Consider the following 25,928-nt stretch of genomic DNA (forward strand, 5'->3'; position numbering starts at 1 on the left):
TGGGAGACACTGGGATTTAAAGCAAACTTGAATGCAGTCATGCATATTCTAGTTGGCTTGATCTGAGAACCTAGGAGATTTAATGACACTTAGTACAACCCTCTGGACAAGGCGATGGCACCCTACTCCAGTACTCTTGCCTGGAAAATCCCATGGACAGAGGAGCCTGGTGGGCTGCATTCCATGGGGTCACTAGGAGTTGGATACGACTGAGCGACTTCACTTTCACTTTTCACTTTCATGCATTGGAGAAGGAAATGGCAACCCACTCCAGTGTTCTTGCCTGGATAATCCCAGGGATGGTGGAACCTGGTGGACTGCCATCTATGGGGTCACACAGAGTTGGACACGACTGAAGCGACTTAGCAGCAGCAGCAGCAGCAGCAGTACAACCCTCTCATTTTAAAAATGGTGACAAGGTCTGGAAAGGGCAGCTGAGCGGGCAACTTGGCAACAGAACTGATGCTCTGAGAGCAATGTGCTTTTCTTCTTAAATTTCAGATTTGACCCTCTCTCAGCTGGTGATATTACCCTTCGAGTTACCCTCTTTGCCATTTTATAGCCACACATTCACTCTTTAACAGAAAATTCACCAAGCACCTGCCTTGTGTGTACATCTTACTTTAAGTTGCTAGGGATAAAGAAATAAACATAAAAGACAAACATCCTATTCATTCTCATGGGGATGCATACAAATAAGACCACTTTTCTTCTTAATTCTCTTTCAAAACTGATGGCCTCTGAGAATGCTCTGAGTTTCATTAATAGCCAGTATGAAACATCAAGTTATTCTCCTCAACAGCTGGTACCTTGGCAGGTTGTGAACAGGTTAATCAAGAATGTGCTCTGATTCAGGAAGCCTTTGGAAGGCAAGCTGTTCCTTTCCCCAAACAAGAACTAAGAAATTGGCTGATTTTTTGCAGTCACTGGTTTTCCCTGTGGCTTGAAGAGCCTGGGCCGTCTGAAGCAATTGTCACTTGTCTCCAAGCAGTGACTCTGTGAGGCTGGCCCAGTACACATCCCTGGACAGTAAAAAGGAGGTCAGCCATGGATTTCAAACAGGACTGGTATTTCCAAACCACTGGTAGCATTTATCCAAGTTCTCACTTGGCTGTGTGTAGGGGAAATGGAGCAGACCCATTTTGTGATTCATTTTAAATCTTGAAAATTAGGGGATAATCAGATATTGTATCTCTGTGGAAATCCATCCAGAAAATTCAAATTCAGTGGGAATTTAGGGCATATATATATATATATATATATATATACACACACACACACACACACACACATATATGTGTGTGTAAATGCATATATATATATATATGTATATAAACTATTTTACTATTTCATTATATAACTAGGGCAGTGGTTCTAAAGATATGCTCTTACTTTTGTGAATTCTCTAGTAATCTGCGTGTGCATTTCTTGCAGAACTCTATTAGAGTGATTTTTAAAATAATCTCCACACTACTAGTTTTCAGAATAAACTAATAATTGATTTCTGTCTTCCGAGTCTTCATTGGTTCTTTCACTAAAGTAGTATATGTCCCCATAATGACTCCCTTTATTGGTTCCAAAGCCTTTTTAATTTTTCCATTCTTTTTATTAAGATATGGTTGATTTACAATATTGAGTTAGTTTCAGGTTTACAGAAAAGTGATTTACTTGACATACATACATATATATGTCTAAATACATCTATTCTTTTTCAGATTATTTTTCATATAGGTTATTACAGAGTGTTGAGTAGGGTTCCCTGTGCTATACTGTAGGTTCTTATTGACTACCTATTATAGGTATATTACTGCATATATATTAACCCCAAACTCCTAATTTATCCCTACCCCTTTCCCCATTTGGAAACCTCATTTGAACACTTTTGCTATTGTTCAGTCGCTAAGTCATTTCTGACTCTTGAACACCCCATGAATTGTAGCACACTAGGCTCCTCTGTCCTCAACTATCTCCCAGAGTTTGCTCAGATTCATGTCTGTTGATTCAGCGATGCCATCAACCATCTCATTCTCTGCCACCTCCTTCTTTTGCCTTCAAGCTTTCCCAGCATCAAGGTCTTTTCCAGTGAGTCCACTTTTTGTATCAGGTGGCCAAAGTTTTGGCTTCAGCATCAGTCTTTCCAATGAATATTCAGAGTTGATTTCCTTTAGTATTGACTGGTATGATATCCTTGCTGTCCTCAAGGAGGATTCTCAAGAGTCTTCTCCAGCACCACAGTTTGAAAGCATCAATTCTTCAGCACTCAGCCTTCTTTATGGTTCAACTCTCACATCAGTGCATGACCACTGGAAAAACTATAGCTTTGACTCTATGGATCTTTGGCAGCAAAATGATGTCTCTGCTTTTTTAATATGATGTCTAGGTTTGTCATAGCTTTCTTTCCAAGGAGCAGGTATCCTGCATTGCAGGCAGATTCTTTGCCATCTGAGCCACCAGGGAAGTCCTTGCAAGGAGCAAGTGTCTTTTAATTTCATTGCTGCACTTAGACAGTGAACAGTGATTTCAGAGCCCAAGAAAATAAAATCTGTCACTGCTTCCATTTTTTCCCCATCTATTCGCCAAGAAGTGATGGAATTGGATGCCATGATCTTAGTTTTTTGAATGCTGAGTTTTAAGCCAGCTTCTTCACTCTCCTCTTTCACCCTCATCAAGTTCCTCTTCACTTTCTGCCATCAGAGTGGTATCATCTGTGTATCTGAGGTTGCTGGTAGTTCTCCCAGCAATTTGATTCCAGCTTGTGATTCATTCAGCTCAGCATTCGGCATGGTGTATTCTGCATAATAGTTAAATAAGCAGGGTGACAATATATAGCCTTGTCATACTCCTCCCACAAGTTGGAACCAGTTCATTGTTTAATGTCTGGTTCTAACTGTTGCTTCTTAATCTGCATAAAGGTTTCTCAGGAAACAGGTAAGGTGGTCTGGTACTCTCATCTCTCTTTAATAGTTTTCCATAGATTTTGTTATCCACAAGTCAAAGGCTTTAGCATAGTCAGTGAAACAGAAGTAGGTTTTTTTCTTTTTCTGAAATTCCCTTGCTTTCTCCATGATCCAGCAAATGTTGGCAATTTGATTTCTGGTTCCTCTGCCTCTTCAAAACCAGCTTGTATGTCTTGATGTTCTGGGTCCACATATTGCTGAAGCATAGCTTAAAGGATTTTGAGCATAACCTTGCTAGCATGTGAAATGAGAGCAACTGTAGTTTTCTTCTAAGGCATTCTTGCCCACAGCTGTAGATATAATGGTCATCTGATAAATTCACCCATTCCCATCCATTTTAGTTCACTGATTCCTAAGATGTCAATGTTCAATCTTGCTATCTCCTGCTTGACCACATCTGATTTAACTTGAGTCATGGACCTAACATTCCAGGTTCTTATGCAATAGTTTTCTTTACAGCAACAGACTTTACTTTTACCACCAGACATCTACAACTGAGCTCCATTTCTGCTTTGGCCCAGCTCCGTCATTCTTTCTGGAGCTATTAGTAATTGCCCTCTGCTCTTCCCCAGGAGTATACTGGACACCTTCTGACCTGGAGTGCTCATCTTCTGATGTCCTATCTTTTGCCTTTTCATACTGTTCATGGGGTTCTCCAGGCAAGAATACTGGAGTGGGTTGTGATTTCCCCCTCCAGTGGACCATGTTTTGTCAGAATTCTTCACTCTGAACCATCTATCTTGGGCAGGTCTGCACAGCATGGTTCACAGCTTCACTGAGCTACACAAACTCCTTCACCACAACAAGGCTGTGATCCATGAAGGAGATTTGAACACTACCAAGTACTGAAAGAAGTGGGGAAATGTGGGGGCACTCATACATTTTATAGATGAGAGGACAGAAGCTTGGAAATTGATTTGTCCAACCCTGCATAGCTAAAATCAGTGCTGGGACAAAAACCAAGGTCAGCTGATCCTTAGTCCTGCTGTGTCCCCACCAGCTCTCAGTATTCTGATGAGATGAGGGTCTCCCCACTGCTCCGACCCTTACTCTTTCCTCCATCATATTTCTCTAAATGAATCAAAAAACCAGCACAGATGGAACACTTGTAACCCCCTTGACCTAGCCCATCAAACTTCTCTATACAGTGAACATTTCTGTTAAACCTTTTATAAGAGTGTCTCTTCATTTAATGAATCAGTGCCTGAGATTTTAACTCAATCCCTACCCCTTCCCCCCAAAAAAACCACATGTTTATTTGTATATCCTTAGAGGATAAAATTGATTGAGTCTTCATCCTCTCCATCGGAAAGGGATAATTGTACTCAGATCTCAAGGCTCATTCAACATTGCTGATGGAATATTTAAATACATGGAGTTTATCTTTATAAAACATAAAGAAATCATCAATTTCATATGATTAACTATCAATTTGGATAACAGTTTGCCATGGTGAATATCAAAATTAGACTTCTCTCATATGACCAGCTGTCATTGAAACTGTGACCTCTGCATGCAAAAAATGAAATTCAACTGAACTTTTAGTATTCTGCTATTTCTCAACATCTTTTTCTGTAGTTCTCTTCCCCATCCCCCTTTGGTGTCTCTGCTAAGATAGATTAGATTTGCAGCAAAATATTATTCTCTTGAGACTTGAAAGAGTACACATATCAATAAAAGACATTTTTGAAGAATGCGAGCATTTATCATTGTTAAAGGAACCTTGTTATTTATCAGTGTGTATGTCTGAAACCAAAGAAGTGGAAACAAATGGATCCTGCATTTAATGGCTTTAGAAATATGTCACTCCCACCATTTTTCACATACTCAGAAGAAAGTCTTCCCCTCCCTCACTGAGGAGTGTATATTTAAGGCTTTATGCCAGATAATGCTTCTTAAAAAAAAAAAAAATTGCAGTAGAGTTGATTTACAACGTTGTGTTAGTTTCAGGTATGTAGCAAAGCGACTCAGTTATTTGTATATGTCTTCTCTTTCAAATTCTTTTCCCCTGTAGGTTGTTACAAAATATTGAGTATATTTCCCTGTGCTCCACAGTAGGTCTCTGTTGGTGATCTATTCTATCAGGATTAACGTGCACACAGATAATGTTTCTTTAAGCACAAGACATAAGCAGGATGCTGGGTCACATGAGGGTTTTCATCTATGTGGCTAAAGCAGGTGGCTTTGTGTAAATGCTTCTCATGTCCCAAGAGATGACCGAATTATTAACAGTAAAGTAGTAAAGTGTTCATTGAGTTTTCCAAGGGCCTTGGGTAGAACAAGACATGTGAAGTGAATTCCTCCATCTTCCAATTTACTAGTCTGCTCTTGGAGAAATCCTGTTTGCATTCAATTTTCTTTAGAGCATTCTCACAAGAAGTCAAGTCACAAACTAGTCCATCAAGTGTGGGAAATCAGTACTTCCTGAGTTCTCAGGTCACTTAAAAATGTGAAGAATTTACTGCAATAAATCTCTCCCGATAGGTCAGTCTACCATTTGCAAATGAAATATGAGTTTATTGACAAGATTATTTTGACATATCTAATTCACCACCTTCCACATTATCAACCACTCTAGCTTTGATGGGGTGCAAGGCTTCCATCAGGAGTCAAGAAACAGATCCTTCTATAACCATTTCATAAGCTTTAGTCAAAGTTGTACCAGATAAAGCCTAGGTCCTGTTCTAAGACAGGGCTGTTAGTATTAAACCAGGATGACATTTCTTTTTCCTTCAATGCCTTTGCAAACATACTTGTTTTTAGTGACATATTCATTTTTTATTGTGATTTGATAACAGAAATGAACAATTTTTCATTCTTAAAGACAGAATATATTCAAAAGCTGCTGCTGCTACTGCTAAGTCGCTTCAGTCATGTCCGATTCTGTGCGACCCCATAGATGGCAGCCCACCAGGCTCCCCTGTCCCCGGGATTCTCCAGGCAAGAACACTGGAGTGGGTTGCCATTTCCTTCTCCAACGCATGAAAGTGAAAAGTGAAAGTGAATTCTTTCAGTCGTGTCCGACTCTTAGCAACGCCATGGACTGCAGCCTACCAGGCTTCTCCGTCCATGGGATTTTCCAGGCAAGAGTACTGGAGTGGGGTGCCATTGCCTTCTCCAGAAAGAGATATGAGTGACTAAATAAAACATGACCAGTTTTTAACATGACCGGATTTATGTTTTGGGTCACAAAGTGGAGAAAAAATGAGTAAGAGAGGATGAGGCATCACAGCCACCTATTATTGCATATGCAAAGGGCTACTGAAATTAAACAAATGAAATAATTAATGAGAAGTTTATGTTTCATGCATAAAAATAAAACTGAGGTTTTTGAAGCAGCTGGGCCTGCAATGTGATTGCTTTTGGTAGGCAGAGCTACAGGTGAGTGTTAGAGCAACACCCACAAGGAAAGAATGTAAGAGAACAAATGTTTCCACCCAGAGCATAGTAAGTCAGCAATCACACAAACCTCAAGTTTACTGATTGTCCCAACAATGCCAAATTACATCTTGAAATGTGATTATACAAAATACAGTGCAATCAACCAGTGTTTCGAAAAATATTAAGAAAATGCATGTAATCTTGTAACAATGAATAGGGATTTTAATTTAGGCTGAACCAAGCAATCACCTTTGTGATGATGTGAGCTCCAAGCTTTGAGCTAGCTCTATTAAATTTCCTTCCTTTAAGGGGAAGGTACATGCTGTATGTCACTCATATACCTTAATTAGAGACTAGGGTCAGATCTAGATTGCTACTTTTTTGACAGTGTTGAGAATTAGAATGGAATGAATGCACAGATCATTTGTATCTAAAGAGATGTTCTATATTCATACATAATGTGGATTCAACTCATGTTACTTGTGAACGACACATAGAGACTTCAGTTTTGAACCCTGTATCCCCACTGAAATCAACTGCAAGCTTCAGGAATTACTCAAAGAGATAAATTGGAAGAAGAAAATTCCATGAAACAAGATGATAAATAGAAGAGTGGCAAGACATTAAAAAAAAAATCAAGAATCTTCTTTCCTTTCAAACCAAAGTTTGAGTTGTCTTATCAAAAAGGGGTTAGGACTGACATATATACACTGATATATTTAAGACAGATAGCCAATAAGCACCTACTGTATAGCACAGGGACCTCTTCAGTATTCTGTAATAACCTAAATGGGGAAATAATTAGAAAAATAATAGATACATGTATATGAATAACTGAATCACTTTGCTGTGCACCTGAAACTAACATGATATTGTAAATCAACTATAGTTCAATATGAAATACAGATTAAAAAACAAAAGACGGTTGACATCACACTTCAACTTTAAAAAGCAGTGGACTGTGTGGAAGCTGCACATGTGCTCAGTTGCTCAGTACTGTCTGACTCTTTCTGACCCACTGGGCTGAGTAGCCCACCAGGTTCCTCAGATCATGGGATTTTTCAGGCAAGAACACTGGAGTGGGTTGCCATTTCCTCCTCCAGGGGATCTTATCCCTGGGTCTCCTCTGTCTCCTGTAGTGGCAGGCAAATTCTTTACCACAGAGCCACCCGGGAAGCCCCAGGTGGAAGTGAGGGTGATCTAAAATTTCAGCCGCTATCCAACATACACTGCGTCCTGCCTGGCCCTCAGGGATATAGGATTTACCTGGATGTTGTAAGCATATGTGCACTGCGCCTTACAACATTTCACCCCAAATTCTGCTACTATCTGTACATTTTTAGGCTCTCTCTCCTTATAATTTACAGTCATGTACTTTTGCAAGGGAAAGCACACTAATAATCCTAGGAGGTTTGCTATGCATTAGACCCTACTTGGTGTTTAGGTATGATCTTCATTCAATAAAATAACCCAAGAATACTACAGGATGAATCAAAGGAATACTGAAATGGGGTGGTACAAATGGTCAGGCAATAAGAGATTCACTATTTGTAGGGAATCTCAACAAGAAATAACTACAAGTTATCTGTTTGCCTTTTTTTTTTTTTTTACAACCTTGGGCTAGCAATTGTAAACAATAGCAGGAAAAATATGCTCCCCTCCAAAAACTTTGGTCAATCTAAACCAGGATCTGTCAAACTTTTTTTGTTAAAGGTCAGATAGTAAATATTTCAGACCATGTAGATCACGTGATCTCTGTTGCAGTTACTCAATTCTACTCAATTTAGCATAAAAGCAGCCATTTTCCCTAGACAAGATGTTAAAAAAAATGGTAATTTAAAAAATAATTATAAAAATAGACATCTGAAAAACTTTAACCCAAAGGTTGAAGTTTACTGACCACTCTTGGTCTAAGTTCTACACACTGCAGTAACTGTTGAGTTTTGGTAATATATACATAAGCTTCAAATGAGTGCAACTTTTATCATTTACTCTTTTTAACAAACATTGCCTACATAGAACTGAACTCAGAGAATCCTAAATTATGCATCCGCTCTGGACATAACGCAGATTCAGTCACACTTACACATACACATTTCAAGAATAAGTTCATTATAGCCAGGAATCAACCAAGTCACATTAGGCATAGTTCATGCCTCCAATTCCTCTGAAATGAAGTGAAAGTTGCTCAGTCATGTCCAACTCTTTACAACCCCATGGACTATACAGTCCATGGAATATACAGTCCATGGAATTCTCCAGGCCAGAATACTGGAGTGCATAGCTTTTCCCTTCTCTAGGGGATCTTCCCAACCCAGGGACTGAACCCAGGTCTCCTGCACTGCAGGTGGATTCTTTACCAGCTGAGCCACAAGTGAAGCCCAAGAACACTGGAGTGGGTAGTCTATCCCTTCTCCAGAGAATCCTCCCGGCCCAGGAATCAAACTGGGGTCTCCTGCATTGCAGGCAGATTCTTTACCAACTGAGCTATCAGGGAAACCCTCCAATTCCTCTAGCATTGCATATTCTCAGATTTAAAAAGTACATTTGTAATAATAACCGCATGATGATTGCAGACAGGAAGAACACTTAATACTTCAATTCTGTTAATTGTTGTAAAGCAATGGATTAATGTCAATGACTTATCAGTCACCATTTTATCTAATTTTATAGAAACAAAATTTCAGAAAGTGTTACAAAATATGAGATACATTAATGATTTGTTTTTGCAAACATATTTCAGGGGAAAACCCCCAAATGTGGAAACATTTGAAAAATTCATATCAAAGAAGTACAGACACTGATGTTCTGACAACTTATAGAATTTCATGAAGTTTGCATTTTATGATTATCTGTAAGAGTTTTGCTAGTTGTGTATTTATTGCTTCTTGTGGGGGAAAAATTCTTTTTGAAATAAAATGAGTAAAAAGGGCTCTCTGATCAACTGTGAACAAATTTAGATTAACAAATATGGTTAAGCTGTCTAATGAACATGAATATGCAAAAAGATCAACTTTTACAAAATAGTTAAATTCACCAAAGTTAAATCCTGCAAACAGAAACTGGGATGTTATCTGTTACTGCGATAGGCCAACAGATATGGACATTTAGGATTTTTCCTTTTAGTAAAAAAGATGATACATTTAAATTTTATCTTCTCTTACTGTTTTTCTATTCTATACTGTAAATTTATTTGTATATTTATTACAAGCCTGTGTAGACATATGATCTGCAATAAGTTAAGATTTTTACTGCTAGAATTTTTAAATTATTACTATTATTCATTTCATTTCATGATGAGTATTGAAAATAATTTTGTCATGTAGAGGAAAAAGTCATTAGAAATTTTGTGACAGTGTCAAATAGGCTAAGAACACCAAAGGTAAATGGCATGTTTCTTTCAAAAATGGGGGAAAAGATGAGAAAGTGATTTTTCCAAGAGTAGCTATGAGGTAAATTAAGTCTGATTTCAAAAGTAAGTTTATAGGTACTTGAAAAGATACTCAACATTGGTAATTATTAGAGTAATGCAAATCAAAATGCAACAAGGTACGGCCTCACACTGGTCAGAATGGCCATCATTAAAAAGTCCACAGATGACAAATGCTGGAGAGAATGTGGAGAAAAGGGAACCCCTCTTTACTATTGGTGGGAATTTAAGTTGTTACAGTCACTTTGCAGAACAGTATGGAGGTTCCTTAGGAAACTAAAAATAGAATTACAACATGATCCAGTGATACCACTCCTGGGCATAAATCTGAACAAAACCATACTTTGAAAATACATATACACCAAGACACAGAAATAACTGAAATGTCCACTGACTGATGAATGGGTGAAGAAGATGTGGCATAGTACATACAATGGAATATTACTCAGCCTTAAAAGAGAATGAAAATATGCCATTTGCAGCTACATGGTTGGACCTAGAGATGGTCAGAAAGAGAAAGCCAATACCATATGATAACACTTACATGGGAATCTAAACTATGACACAAATGAATTTATCTATGAAATAGAAACAGTCTTACAGACATAGAGAACAGACTTGCAGTTGCCAAGGTCAGGGATGTGGGGGGAAGGTTGAATTGGGAGTTTGGGACTAGCAGATGCAAACTATTATTTATGGAACAGATAAACAATGAGCTCCTATTGTAAAGCAGAGATAACTATGTTCAATATTTTATAATGAACCATAATGGAAAAAAAGTAGGTCTAACTATATAACATAATATCCCACTACATCATAAACAGACTATAAACAGAATATAACAACAGCTATGACTTGGAGCAAACCTGAGTTATAACATGGAAAGCCAGCCCTAGGTTTCCTAGCCAGTGCTCTACTGAGACTTGATTAAATATGAATTGCAATAAAGAGACAGAAAGAGGTCACAACTTATAAATTCACCTAGTCCAGCCTTTCCCAAACTACATCTCCCTATTCAAAGCAGATGACATAGCACTTCCTATTAATTACATAATACAGTACTGAGTTTTCAAAAATCTGTCCATTTTGACTGTTAGCATCAGTTCTATGCACTAGGGTGCCGATCTGAGTACACACACACACACACACACACACATGACATACCCACAAACACATATCACATACATGTACCACATACAATACACATCACACATATACACACACAGATATCACAAGTGCACACCTATATATCTCTCTCTCACACACACACACCACACATACTACACAAATATACATCACACACCATGACCACACACACACCACACATTCTCACTCCTGAAGCCAAATATTCTGGTATTTTGGTAATCAGTATTTCACGACTATGTGTATCTGTGATTATGAGTTTTGTGATTTCTACTTAGCTAATTAAACCTAGGGAAATTAGTGTGTTTCTCTCAATTTCCTTCAAAGTTCATTTTTCTATCACAACTTAAATGAGTTATTAGGCTGCAATAGAGACAAATTAAGATTTCCGATTATGTTCTCCTTTTTCAGAAAGATACTGACACCGTAGTTCCAGTTATATTTGAAACTGTCACTTTACAAAGGTATATACAGCACTTTTAATTACAAGACCTAATCTTCTGAATCGGTTTGATTTGTATGTTGCTGGAATCAGCTTTCATGTAAAATTGGTTTTATAGAATTTTAAAATAAAATATCATGTCAGGAACCCTATTTATTTCTTTTAGAAAAACTGCTGAAGTGGTTTATGTATGTCAATAATTCTCTTTCTGAAATTTTTAACTTCCAGGAAAAATCCATGTGTACAATTTTGAAGAATCTTTCAGTGATTTGGGCTCCAATAAGTTACATTTGTGTAGATACTGCTCTGGAATGATACTCTTGATAAAAGTATTTCTGCCAACTAATGTCCCAAAGCCTTTAAACTCAATTCTTATTTATACAATGAAATGCCTTTCCAAACTCTTCTCCCTGGTTGGTTTGCATTTAACAGTAAAGCTTAACTTCAAATTCTTTCTTATTTTAAAGAGTCAAAAGTGCTCTTTCATATCCATTAAATCAAGATCCCACAAACATGGGGTTTGTCCTTCTTATACTATAGTTTGCATACAACTTTGGTGTTTGTCTTTATTTCCTATTAATATTAATAATAATAACTGAAAAATAAGATCCTCATCCAAACTTGAACTGAGAACTTAGTGTGTGCTAAGCTTTGCATCTAGCATTTCATGGGCACTGTCTATGTTAAATTCACATTTTTATGAGGCTGACACCACTCTTGCCTTCATTTAACAGATGTGAAAACTGAAGCACAAAGAAGTTAAAGAAAAAGACTCTTTTTCTGTGTTGTAGTCTACAGTATTAACATCTAACCCCAGCTGTCTGACCCTAGGACCCATGCTCTTGACATTTCCCACAACTCAGAAGCTGGAATTAGAATAAAATCAAGGCCGCAAAAAGTAAATGGTAGGTCGAAGATGTGAATACAAGTTTTCCAATAAACCAATCAAAACTGGAACAGAAGAGTAAGCTAACTTGCCTACAATTTGAGATCAGATCCAGTGATGAAAACAGTCTAAAACTCCAAGCCCTCTGTCTGCTGGTTAATCCTTGGACAGGATAGAAAGGAAGAAGGGAAATTCCTTTGGTCCAGATTTCCCAAGTGACGCTCCCTCTTCTGGGAGATGTGAACAAAAGAGTAATTTGGCAAACGCATTTGGGGATTATTGCACAATATTTGTCACTCTCAGTGTTTCATAATGTGACTTTAATATTACAAAGATTTTGACAAGTCCTGCATAAAAGACACCTTCTTAATTATGTTTAATCAAATGTTGCTCAGATTTACTAGTTCACAAATCCTATTTGCGTAGGTAGCACAATGATGCCCCAAAGATGTTCAATGCTTACATCTCAGAAATGTTGATTAGGTTAGATTTTATGGAAGGGAAAGTATAAGACTGTAGATGGAATTACGACTGTTAGGTAACTGACTTTGACATGAGATTATCCAGTGGGCTCATCCTGGGCCACTGTATGAGAGAAAGAAGAAGAGTCAGAGAGAGTTTGAAACACGCTACACTATTTGCTTTGAAGATGGACCATGAACCAAGGGACGGAGTCAACCTCTAGAATCCAGAAAATGGAAGGAATCAAGTTCTTCTTCAAATTTCAGAAGGAAGACAGACTTGCAGACACCTTGGTTTTAGACACCTGAGACACCTTTTGGACCTTGGACCTTCAGTACTACAAGATAATGCATCTTGTTTTATATTGTTTTAAGCCGTTGCTGTTAAGGTAATTTGCTACAGTGATACACAGGAAACGAATACACCATTCTCCTTGCAACACCTAATGTCAAACTTAATTTTGGAAATACAGACCTAGTCCATTATCCTGGCTTGATGAGACACATCTTAAAAGCTTGTGGAAAATGGAATCCTGACATTTCAACGTAGTTTCTCTAAAATGTTAACGTGAACATGAATTGTGTGGGTGTGTTTTACAAATACAGATTCTGATTCTATAGGTCTAGGGTGGGACCTAAAATTTTGCATTTCTGAAAACCTCCCAGGTGATACTGGTGTTGATGCTGCTGGTTGATATTCACATTTAGAGCAGCAAAGTTAAAAGTGTATACCCCACCCCACCCCCAAAAAAAGAAAGAAAGAAAGAAAGAAACAAACCCAAAACAACTCTAGCCTTCTGAGGAAAACTTTGGTAAAAGGAATCCCATGAAGTTTCAAACAGAAAATGCCTACCTGAAGATAAACAATCAAGGAAATAGATTTGTAAGTATTGCTTCATCCATCAATGTTTATGACACAGAAAAATTTCTACACAAAGGGGGCAGAAGAGAAATGTCACAATTCACTGGTGTCTCCTATTTCTAACAATTTAGAAACAATCTGCATCACTAATAAGACAGAAGAAGCATGAGACACAAGAGGAGGTCTTATGAAATATTCTCAATTTGACCACAAAGCCACCTAAAATAATTGTTTAGCACTGTAAAAAGAATTAGAGTCACACAGAATAAAATAAATTATAAAATAAGACTCTGGAAATTTCTGCCTTATTCTCTTAAAAACTGTACTTTAAAACAAATTTTATTCCCGATGTTTCATCCTTGCTTTAGAAACACCCAAGAGGATGGAACCAGAAAGCCTCATCAATTATCTCACCTCTTACCTGCCTGGGGGAGGAAAAAGGGCTTAAGTAATAGAGAGGATGCCAAAGAGAACCATTCTCTGCTACCTTGCCAGCACAAAAAGAACAGATGCTTTTTTTCTCTTTTCTTTTCAGAGTAAATTTAGTGTCCATGAAAGGTGCCAAGTTAAAATCCCTAGAAATGAATGCATTCTCCTTACCTGCAAGTCTGGCAATGGTGATAAAAGCTTTTTCATAAAACTGCCCAGTCCCACAGGAGAGCTCATTTCTGGACCATTTGTACTTAACTGGTCTTTATATAAGGAGATAGAAATTACAAGCTCAACCATTAGCAAGCTGTCGATTGTAGGTAGTTTAAAGATTAACTCAAAATACATTGTTCCATGACTCGAGACACCTTTGTTTCAACATTACCACATGTGTACAGCACTGTAGAATTTACAAAGCACTCTATAATAGTCAACACTTACTGGAAACAATTTTCTGAGCTCTTGCTACGTGCCAGGCATGCTGAGGCTTTGTATCAGGGCTTTACATATTTTATCATATTTACATTTTGTGACAGTCTATAAATAGGTATCACCACAATTTTAACTTCGTAGATGCACAAGCCAAAACACAGAGTCACCATATCCATCACCACATATGTTGCCTATGGTCACACAGCTAACCAGCAGAGGAGCCAGGACTTTAATCCAGGATACGGTTCCAGAGAGAACTCGTTTCATAATTATATAACTGTTGTCACAATTAAAAAAGACACAAAGTTGTCTAAATGATGAAACTGATACATAGGGAGCATGGCATGCCAAATGTCATACACAGGAAGTCATATTTAAAGGCAGCGTTCTGCCTTTCAGAGACCAAGGACTTTCCAACTGTTCCAGATACAGTGAGTCAGCAGGCTACCTTTCACTGAGTTTTGCTGGTGTAGATAGGTTCAACTTTTGCCCATAAAAATAAGAAACGCTATGACTGGAAAAGGTCAATTTTCATTCCAATCCCAAAGAAAGGCAATGCCAAAGAATGCTCAAACTACCGCACAATTGCACTCATCTCACACTCTAGTAAAGTAATGCTCAAAATTTTCCAAGCCAGGCTTCAGCAATATGTGAACCGTGAACTACCTGATGTTCAAGCTGGTTTTAGAAAAGGCAGAGGAACCAGAGATCAAATTGCCAACATTCACTGGATCATAGAAAAAGCAAGAGAGTTCCAGAAAAACATCTATTTCTGCTTTATTGACTATGCCAAAGCCTTTGACTGTGTGGATCACAATAAACTGTGGAAAATTCTGAAAGAGATGGGAATACCAGACCACCTGATCTGCCTCTTGAGAAATTTGTATGCAGGCAGGAAGCAACAGTTAGAACTGGACATGGAACAACAGACTGGTTCCAAATACGAAAAGGAGTTTGTCAAGGCTGTATATTGTCACCCTGCTTATTTAACTTATATGCAGAGTACATCATGAGAAACGCTGGGCTGGGAGAAACACAGGTTGGAATCAAGATTGCCGGGAGAAATATCAATAACCTCAGATATGCAGATGACACCACCCTTATGGCAGAAAGTGAAGAGGAACTCAAAAGCCTCTTGATGAAAGTGAAAGTGGAGAGTGAAAAAGTTGGCTTAAAGCTCAACATTCAGAAAACGAAGATCATGGCATCTTGTCCCACCACTTCATGGGAAATAGATGAGGAAACAGTGGAAACAGTGTCAGACTTTATTTTTCTGGGCTCCAAAATCACTACAGATGGTGACTGCAGACATGAAATTAAAAGATGCTTACTCCTTGGAAGGAAAGTTATGACCATCCTAGATAGCATATTCAAAAGCAGAGACATTACTTTGCCAACAAAGGTCCGTTTAGTCAAGGCTATGGTTTTTCCTGTGGTCATGTATGGATGTGAGAGTTGGACTGTGAAGAAGGCTGAGCGCCAAAGAATTGATGCTTTTGAACTGTGGTGTTGGAGAAGACTCTTGTGAGTCCCTTGGACTGCAAAGAGATCCAACCAGTCCATTCTGAAGGAGATCAGCCCTGGGATTTCTTTGGAAGGAATGATGCTAAAGCTGAAACTCTACCTCATGTGAAGAGTTGACTCATTGGAAAAGACTCAGATGCTGGGAGGGATTGGGGGCAGGAGGAGAAGGGGATGACAGAGGATGAGAGGGCTGGATGGCATCACTGACTCGATGGACGTGAGTCTCAGTGAACTCCGGGAGTTAGTGATGGACAGGGAGGCCTGGCGTGCTGCGATTCATGGGGTTGCAAAGAGTCGGACATGACTGAGTGACTGATCTGATCTGATGACAAACCTAGACAGCGTATTATTTGGCAAAACTAATACAATTTTGTAAAGTTTAAAAATAAAATAAAATTTTAAAAAATAAATAAATAAAAAGCAGAGACATTCCTCTGCCAACAAAGGTCCATATAGTCAAAGCTACATTTTTTCCGGTAGTCATACATGGATGTTAAGAGTTGGACCATAAAGATGGCTGAGTGCCAAAGAATCAATGCTTTCGAACTGTGGTGCTGTGCTGTAGAAGACTCTTGAGAGTCCCCTGGACAGTGTGGAGATCAAACCAGTCAATTCTAAAGGAAGTCAACTCTGAAGATTCATTGGAGGGACTGATGATGAAGCTGAAGCTCCAGTACTTTGGCCACCTGATGTGAAAAACTGACTCACTGGAAAAAACCCTGATGCTGGCAAGGATTGAAGGCAGGAGGAGAAGGGGATGACAGAGGATGAGATGGTTGGATGGCATCACCGGCTCAATGGATGTGAGTTTGAGCAAGCTCCGGGAGACTGTGGACAGGGAAGCCTAGTGTGCTGCTGTCCAAAGTGCTGGACACAACTGAGTACCTGAACAACAATATCAACAAGCCTTTTTAGAATTAATGAGTATACAAAGTGTTAAATGTTTCTGACTTTCCAATTAGACAATAAATTAAGTTTTATTTTAACAGAGGAAACACATCTATTTCTGATGGGACCATCCATGCCTTGGAAGAAACTCAGGCTGGTGAAGTTCCCTTGTGGTCATGAGGTCCCCTTCATGGCACTGAACTAAGAGAGAAGTTTATAGGGAAGAACATGGGCCATGGTTTTCAGGACCAAGATAAACAGTCCAGATGTGACCATTTATTTCATAAAACTGATTCCCAGCAGGAAAAACCATAACCACAATTCAACAGGCATTTCATAGAAGCAGTTCTTTGGGTTCAATGAATATAAACCAACTAAAGCTTGCTTTTCCACTTACATACACCAGCACAGACACACACATCAGGAAGTATGAAGTCCTGGAGAAGCATTCACACCATGGAAATGGTGTTTAGCTGAGTTTTACAGGAGTGGAGCTAAAAAGGCATGAAGTCAAGAGTGGACACTCCCCACTTTCTCTTTGGGGCACACCTTACAGCTGTTTGATGCCTTACCTTTCTACCTTCTTTCAACTTTATACTCCTACCTCCACAGAGAACTTTCTCTGCTTTATCATGGTTTCTGGTCCCTCATAACATGAGCTTTCACTCTTCCACAGAAGGCACTTGGCCTTCTTTAGGGTCCTACTCTCTATATATAGTCATATAGCTTTGACTATTCCTTAGTCTTCCCAAAAAACTAAATGACAACTCTGTTTGATACATCTTATTTATTTTGAAATGACTCAGTTTATATTCAACTCATTCAGCAAAGACCTGAGAATTCCCTGTTTTCTAATTATATCTTTTCTCCTAACATTCTTGCCAATTCAACCTTATACTTCATCATGGCACATGCCATACACGCTCTGAGCTTGCTCATATACTTGTCTTACCAACTGGATAGTTGCCATATTATACCAGCTGTCACAACTTACTCATCATATGTCCTTAACACCAAGTAAATGCCTATGTAAATTGGTGTTCAATAGATGCTTGTCAGATCAATAGTAAATGAATCCAAAAGTCTATATATTAAATAATCAATAAGTAAGTTAGAAAGAATAGAAAAAAGGAAATGAGATGGTCCTTTAAGAAGCTTAACAAGATGAATTAAAGCAATGATGTCACTCACTTTTTAAACATAAAATACTATTCATTTAATAATTATATATATATTTTTAAATTTATCTGAACACTGGTTTGCTCAGGTAAGACAAATTGTAGTCTGGGGTTTATCAAATTTTCATTTTTATCTTATATTTAGTTTAACCATGATAAAATTAAAGATAACAAAATCAAACCAAGAGCCTAATACTGCTTAATTAACAATTTTTATTTGGAAATTGCTTTAGGGCATCTTCTATTAAACATGACCTTATCACTTTGAGCATATCTTAAATATAGCATTTATCAGAGAAGGCTATGGCACCCCACTCCAGTACTCTTGCCTGGAAAATCCCATGGATAGAGGAGCCTGGAAGGCTGCAATCCATGGGGTCGCTGAGGGTCAGACATGACTGAGCGACTTCACTTTCACTTTTCACTTTCATGCATTGGAGAAGGAAATGGCAACCCACTCCAGTGTTCTTGCCTGGAGAATCCCAGGGAAGGGGCATCCTGGTGGGCTGCCGTCTATGGGGTTGCAGAGTTGGACACGACTGAAGTGACTCAGCAGCAGCATAGCATTTATGCATCTTTTCACTGCTAACAATGTTTTTGCTAAGTAAATCAAATTCCCCATAATATATAAATGCTATTGTAAACTTAATTTAGAAATCAAAATGCTATTCAATAACAACTGAAAAGCAAATACTAAAAAGACAAGATATCAAAGAAAAAAGTGTTTGTCCTCACAATAATATATTACTTAGAATTCTTAATATCTTGAAAAATCATCAATTATTATTTTGTCTTATAATAGCCTAGGGGAAAAAAAGAGATTCAAATATATGTATCACAATCATCTTTCTTAGCTAGAAACTAAAAAAAATGCAAAACATGCCAATATCTTCCTGTCCATTTTCTTTCCTCTTCATCTTATTCTCTCTCAACTTATTCTTTTTTAAAGTCTTATTAAAAGAAAACCATAATAACATAGACAATGCAATGAAAATATTTAAAATGTATAGGACCAACTATTTCTTCTTAATGAACAGATATAGATCCAGACAGCTAGATTCATACCATTTGAACATTTACCCCAGGCCACTACTGACTGTTTCAGAATATCCATTCTGATCAAATGTGGCCAATAAGAGATACTCATCTTTTACAAAATAATGTGGATAGTAAATAGAAATAGATTCTGTTTTAAATGGTCATGGCAAAATAAAGCATTGGAAATCTCCTTCTAGCTCACACTTTTGTTCTGTTAGAAAACGGTCTGGTTCATGAAACCTAACATTCCAGAAGTCACTTATCCAGATTAGGGTGGCAAACCAAAGACTTTATGTGGGAGAAAACATGAGGATAAAATTGCACTCTAGGGTTGTAATGGTTCCTTTTATGTGTCAAATTGACTGGGCCCTGGGGTGCCAAGATTAAATATTGTAACACACACACGTGTATGTGCAGTGCTGTGTCTATATATTCACTGAAGCCCAAGCAAGCAGAGTTTGATCACGTGGTAGATTAAGCATCCTTCCTTTGACTGGACTGACTACGAATTGTAATATTGTTTTTCATTGGTTCAAGTTCAAACCAAACAACCCTCATAACAAAACCTAACTGTAAGCTAAGCTGGCAAGTTGCTGCACTTTTGTAAGGGAGCAGGACCCTATGGCCCTTGCCCCCCATCATGTCCTCTGCCTGCCTTTTGTCTGTGGAAAACCTTAGTGGAAGAATAAGTTTAATCCGAGAAGAGAGTAATGCAGGAAAAGAGGAAAACAGTGAAAGGAGACTCAATAATAATGTAGTCATTAAGCATGGTCAAGGACCTTTAGTTCTTTCTCAGGGTTACAGATAATATTCTGAGCCACATCCCTTGAGCTGTCTTACAGATACTAAAACACCAGGGGGAGAAGTTAACTACGTGATGACCAGAGTGTACCCAGGACATGAGCTGCCACAATTCTGAGATTCGGCCTCAGACAAATGCTGACTGTGCGGCCTCTGCTTGTAACATGCGCTCCCCCCCTTCCCACCCTCCCCAGCTCTATAAAAGCTCTTGCCCACTGGTTGCCAGCACAGGGGCTTGAGTGTTGGTCTTTGGACAAATGTCTGCCCCTCCCCGCCTAGTTGCCTGCATCTGAAATAAAGCAAACTTTCCTTTCCATCAACCTAGCCTGTTTATTGGCTTTTGAGCAGAGAGCAGCCAAACCCCACACTCCTTTTGGCAACACTTTTACAATAAACCAGTGATCCTTGAGCATAACGACAATATTACAACAATAATAATAACATATGCCACATTACTATACCAACAAAGTATTTTTCTATACTTTATACTGTATATGTGGTTCTCGCTGTACAATAAAAAAAAAAAGTCAAAAATACTTAGGCATTTATAAATCAAAAGGGCTAGGGCTAGATTTCAGTGGGTCAAAACGATGAGTAACTGATCATGTGGCCTCATTTTTGGTTTGAGCTAGTCTGAAATATAACCCATAAAGAACTTGACAATTAGAACTCTAAGGGTATATTCTAGCCCTGTATCTTAGCAATTGATCCTGCAGCAATTTTCATTTCAGATAGTTATGAAGCATGCACTAAGTCCTTCGTCAGACCAGGAGTCAGAGTACATTAAAGATTAAGTCTAGCATACAAAGAGGCTCCCACCTAGGGGAGCCTGACACAGGATACTCTTTTAGAAGTGCATCTTGGCAGGGAATCAAGGGAAAAAAAACAAACAAATTAGCCTTTTGTAATTAACTGTGTTGGGATGGAAGTCACACTTTTGTAAGGGAGATACTAAAATTTAGAGGTTGTTCATTTTCTCTTATATCAAGGCAATGTGTTTACAATAAAGAGAAAGGCATTTTTATACAGATATTTCATTAAAGAGGTAGTGGTTAAAATGAGAAATTTAGTAGTGTGGTAGTGCATCATCTTCTGCAATCACCTAAAACATGCCCTCCAATACAGTCCTACGACATAAGGTTACATTCTCAGTGGCAACTCATGGGAAGTTTAGATCAAACTCTTTTTTTTTTTTTTTCTGGCTACAGGTTTATTCAACACAAAACAATCCCTTTCAACTTTACTGAGGTGGCTGACCACGTCCTCAACCAAATCCGCCTCTAAACTGGAATTCAGTTGCTGACCCAACCCCAGCCTTGGGTTTCTTGTCGGTATCAGGGGGCATGGCGCTTTGCAGGTGTCTCTGTTGACCTCCCCTTGTGTGAGTCTTGCAGGATGTTCTCCCTCCAGACCTTTGGGCCATGGCCAGCCAGTCTCAGGACGGCTGTGGTGCAGGGTGGCAGGCACAATCTCAGGGGGGCGGGTGGAGGTAATTGCGGAGATACTGGATGCACTCATAGGTGAGCTACCAGTAGGGTCTCCAGGCAAACTGTTCCTTCACATGGCCTCGTGATTTAAAAGACTGCATGGCTTTCATGACATGAAGATTGGGCATGTTCTTGTCTGCCAGTTTGGGGTGCTTGGGCAGGTGGATATCCGTCTTGGTCACCATCACCCCCTCCTTAAAAAGAAGTTCATAAATGGCAATCTGGTTCTTCTTGGGCACCAACATTGTGATGACTGCTGTGTCCGGGGCTGGAGCTTGAAAGGACTAGGTCAAACTCATGATGTCCAGATAGTGCATCAGAAGGTTGCATCATTCTAGCCGTAGTTACTCAAGTGGAAATTGATTATGTGTGTTCTCTGGCCTATGTCATTTGGAAGTTGAGACTCCAAATGCATTGCTTTACATTATAAAATAATGTAAAAATGTCTGAGAATATGAGAGGAAAAAGAAAAAAGGTCATGGAGGGGAGAGAGGAAAGAGGTGGGGAAGAAGGACCAAAAAGATGACAGTGGAGAAATAAGATGAATCTGGGGTGTAAGAATAATGATTGTATCCTAACCAGTCAGAGATGGCTTTCTTCCGTAAAATGTGTATATGATTTAAAGCTCTCTATGTCTGTCTTCTCCATGAATCTGTCACAATATTTAAGAGTTCTGCTTCCTTAATTCTTTTAGATGGGGCTGAGAAAGACCCTGTTAAAACAGGAACACAGATCTCTCAGGAAGGATACATGAAGCAGTTATCAGCTGCCAAGAGTGCAGCACAAATGTGGTAAGATTCGAAAGGCACTCAGCCAAGACGGCCCTGAAAACAAAGGAAGCAACTAGCTCAAGAGGCTTTGTTTTGTTTTGTTTTAATACTAATACAGGGTAGACTGAGGATGCATTTAAGCTGATAAGAGTGTTTCTTGAATTTGGAAGTGTGGTCCTCTGTACTGCTCAGCTGGGGATTTTAATATAGTGTGATTTAGATTCGGGGAGCCCAGGGTGAGGTCTGAGATTCTGAATTTCCAACAAATACCAGGTGATGAGGAAGCTGTGAAGCTCTGAGGATAAAGAACATGCAACTTGGAGAGGGAACCATTTTTAAACCAAGCTGAGGTGTCATAGCTTATCTCTGAATAGATAAGAAGCCATGTAATAAACTGAGAATTGGAAAAAAGTAACTCAAAGAAAATGAGGAAGTGCTGGGAAAAACTGATGTCTTAAGATAACTGCTTCTTAAGCATTCATGTTTACCCACCAATGTCTTTTTTGTCCATGCTTCAGTACACACACTAAAGATACTATGGTCCCCAAAAGACCATCTTTGATCACAAGAGGCACAGTCTAGCTAAACGCCAGTGGAGAGCTAATTCAGTTTTCAAACCTTCAATGAAGAAATCACAACAAGTTAAGATTTAATGCAGTGGTTCTGAGCTTACGGTTCCATATAAGCAACATCAGCATCACACAGGAACTTGTCAGTGATGCAACTTTTTCTGGCTTTATCCCACATCTACTGGATCTGAAAATCTTGGGGTGAGACCCAGGGGTACGCACATTAAAAGCCTTTCAAGTGATTCCGAGGCATGCTACAGTTTGTGAAATATTAGCCTAAAGGAACGGTAGGAGTTAATCTGCAAAAGACCGAGTGGAGGGGAGGGAAGGTTAGAAAGAAAGAGGGGAGAAGATGTTTCACAGCAAGAGGACTTGGATCAGGAAAGAGCAGCCCAAAGGCTGATTTTGCTCTTATCCCTTTAGGCAGCAGAAAACTCAACTTTATTTTGAGAAGGAGAAGCAGGTCTTCTTCATGCATTTTCATCATCAGCCTGGTCCCTAAATGCATTTGGTTTTGCAACTTTGGCTAACTCATCACAGGAGAAACAGTTGAGAAATGGTACTCAACTCTTTAAGGAAGTAGTTCTCAGCCTGCTCACATATTACAAGTACCCTAGGAGCTCTAAACAGATGCAGGGGGTGAACAAAGAACAATTAAACTGGATATCTGGGGCTGGGTCCAGGCATCAGGTTTTTCTAAAGCTCCTCAGATGATTCTAATGAACAGCAAGGGTTGACTGATGCACCGTTTAGTTCAAAAGAATAAGAGTCAGCAAAGTTATGCTTCTGGTAGAATATCTTTGCTGTTGCTTAAGGCTATAAACAAAAGAAGAGGGTGGCTGACAATAAGATAGCTAGATAGCTTCACTGACTCAATTGACATGAATTTGACCAAACTCTAGGAGATAAGTGAAGGACAGAGGAGCCTGGCAGGCTTGCAGGCCATGGGGTCGCAAAGAGTAGGACAAGACTGAGCAAGTGAATAACAACAAAAAGGCAAAAAAGAATACACGAGTGTCCATTTTGGCTTTCTTGTTCAGATCCTTTCTTTTCACACTGGGAAAAGTTTTCTGTTAAACTCTAGGTGTATCTTCATGAGCAGAATGAATCATGGATCCCACCATAAAACTGTAGTATAAACCATATGCTTCCATGGAACACAGCCTAGTTGAGAGAACATCCTTCCTTCTAGGTCATCTGCTTCTGATTATACAGGGGTTTTGTGCTTTCATTTCTTTTGAGATAGGTCGCAATCTCAAATTGTAGATAACTGATGGCAATAGGAAATAATAATCTAGTCCATAAGACTGTTCTATACATCAGTGTCTCTTTTGCTGTCTCGTACACAGGGTTATTGTTACCATCTTTCTAAATTCCATATATATGCGTTAGTATACTGTATCAGTATAGAACAGTCTTATGGACTCTGTGAGAGAGGGAGAGGGTGGGAAGATTTGGGAGAATGGCATTGAAACATGTAAAATATCATGTATGAAACGAGTTGCCAGTCCAGGTTCGATGCACGATACTGGATGCTTGGGGCTTGTGCACTGAGACGACCCAGAGGGATGGAATGGGGAGGGAGGAGGGAGAAGGGTTCAGGATGGGGAACACATGTATACCTGTGGCGGATTCATTTTGATATTTGGCAAAACTAATACAATTATGTAAAGTTTAAAAATAAAAAAAAATTAAAAAAAAACAAAAACAAAAACAAAAAAATATATATTATCTTGTACTATCATAAAAAAAAAAAATAATCTAGTCCAAAGACATGCGAATATATGGACATTTTATCTGCTGGAAGTTTTATTGACTACCCCGCCCCCTAGTCAATTTTGCATCCATGTGCAAGTGTGTTTCAGTATTCCTAATCTCTAAATGTGTCTGTTCTTTGGTTCTCCTCTGAACTGGTTGTAACATCACCCAGGGTCGTCTGTTAATACTTAAATAAAAACTTCAGTGGGCTCATTTTAAATCTGTATGAGACTCATGATTTCACCATTATTGCAGGATTATATTTAAACACGACTGACTCTAAATTAGGGGTGAAAACATTTGAGAGACATGGGCTCATGAGGAGTCTCTATGGGGTCCAATGGAAAGCCTCAAGGGGTATTTATAACCAACGGGCCAGTGTCTATTTCTTTCTTTCCCAGACTCTGCAAAACTAAGCTCTCATAACAATACAATTTTAACCCCTTGCCTCTGGATTTCTCATTAGAATATCAACTGATACAATTTTCTCATTAACCCATTCTACACTTTAACATTTCAAGGCCTTGTGGTAACAGCATGGTTTCATTATGGGAGACAGAATATTCTTCCTGAATTTTTTTGCTAATAGAGAAAGAAAAACAAGGAAAACTTCAGCTTTCTTGTCTCCTTGCTAACCAAAGGTAGTGAGGTTGGCCTAATCAATAGTTACCAAAATCAGCGTGGGCCTTTTAAGTTCCTATAACCAGTATCGATCAGTGCATTTCAGTTTTCCACAAAGAAGCAATTTCCAACCTTTTTTTTTTTCCCTCAAAAAAAGGAAAAAATACAATTAACAAATTTCAGAGCACAATAAGTGTTATGAGTTTCCCTGAAACAACAGACAAAAGCACCAGAGAACAATACCCAATTTCAGCAAATACCTCCCCTCTGTTTGGAAAACTACCAACTGCTATTACAAAACTAATTAAATGGCCAGTTAAGACACTAAACGGGCCTCATACAATTCCAAAGTCAAAGGATCAGTTCAGGGGATGTAAAATAAGCTCAAGTTACATTTGGATATTGAATAAAACTTGTTTTCAGAAGAGTTAGTTACCTCTGTTGAAAAAAAAATGAATTATTCAAGTTTAAAAAGCGAATGTGGTTTTATGATTGGAGGTTCAAGTACATTCAGCAACTTGAAAGTGATACAATGCATGATTTCTGTTTAGACTGTCATAAAATAGATACATTTTTTCTGGGTTTCAGAGTTCATGCCAAAAATCCTGAGCTGAATATTTTCTGCTGGATTGAAAAAATGGAATAAAATAGAAATCATTTTGTTTGGTAAAAAAAAAAAAATAAGTAAGTAGGCACATTGTTTTCCTTACATAAGGTTTGCAAGGGTGAGTAATAACAATGTTCAAGCATTTCTAATTCACAGAGATTTGTTTATTGCATGTAATTTCTGGGTGCAACTCTGGTCACACACAAACAATCCTTTCTGATGTCACTTGGGCTTCCTTGCAAAAAGCAATTTCCAGCAGCCTCT

The 25,928-nt window shown here is 38.6% G+C and overlaps 1 protein-coding gene and 1 pseudogene across 3 annotated transcripts in view; both read right to left on the minus strand.

Annotated features, from left to right (window-relative positions):
* GRM7 (glutamate metabotropic receptor 7) overlaps window positions 1-25,928 on the minus strand; it is a 946,213-nt gene that overhangs the window by 485,346 nt on the left and 434,939 nt on the right. The window lies entirely within an intron of this gene.
* Window positions 21,056-21,584, minus strand: LOC102392258 (annotated as a pseudogene).

Source organism: Bubalus bubalis, chromosome 21 (genome assembly GCF_019923935.1).
Source record: "Bubalus bubalis isolate 160015118507 breed Murrah chromosome 21, NDDB_SH_1, whole genome shotgun sequence".
NCBI lineage: Eukaryota > Metazoa > Chordata > Mammalia > Artiodactyla > Bovidae > Bubalus > Bubalus bubalis.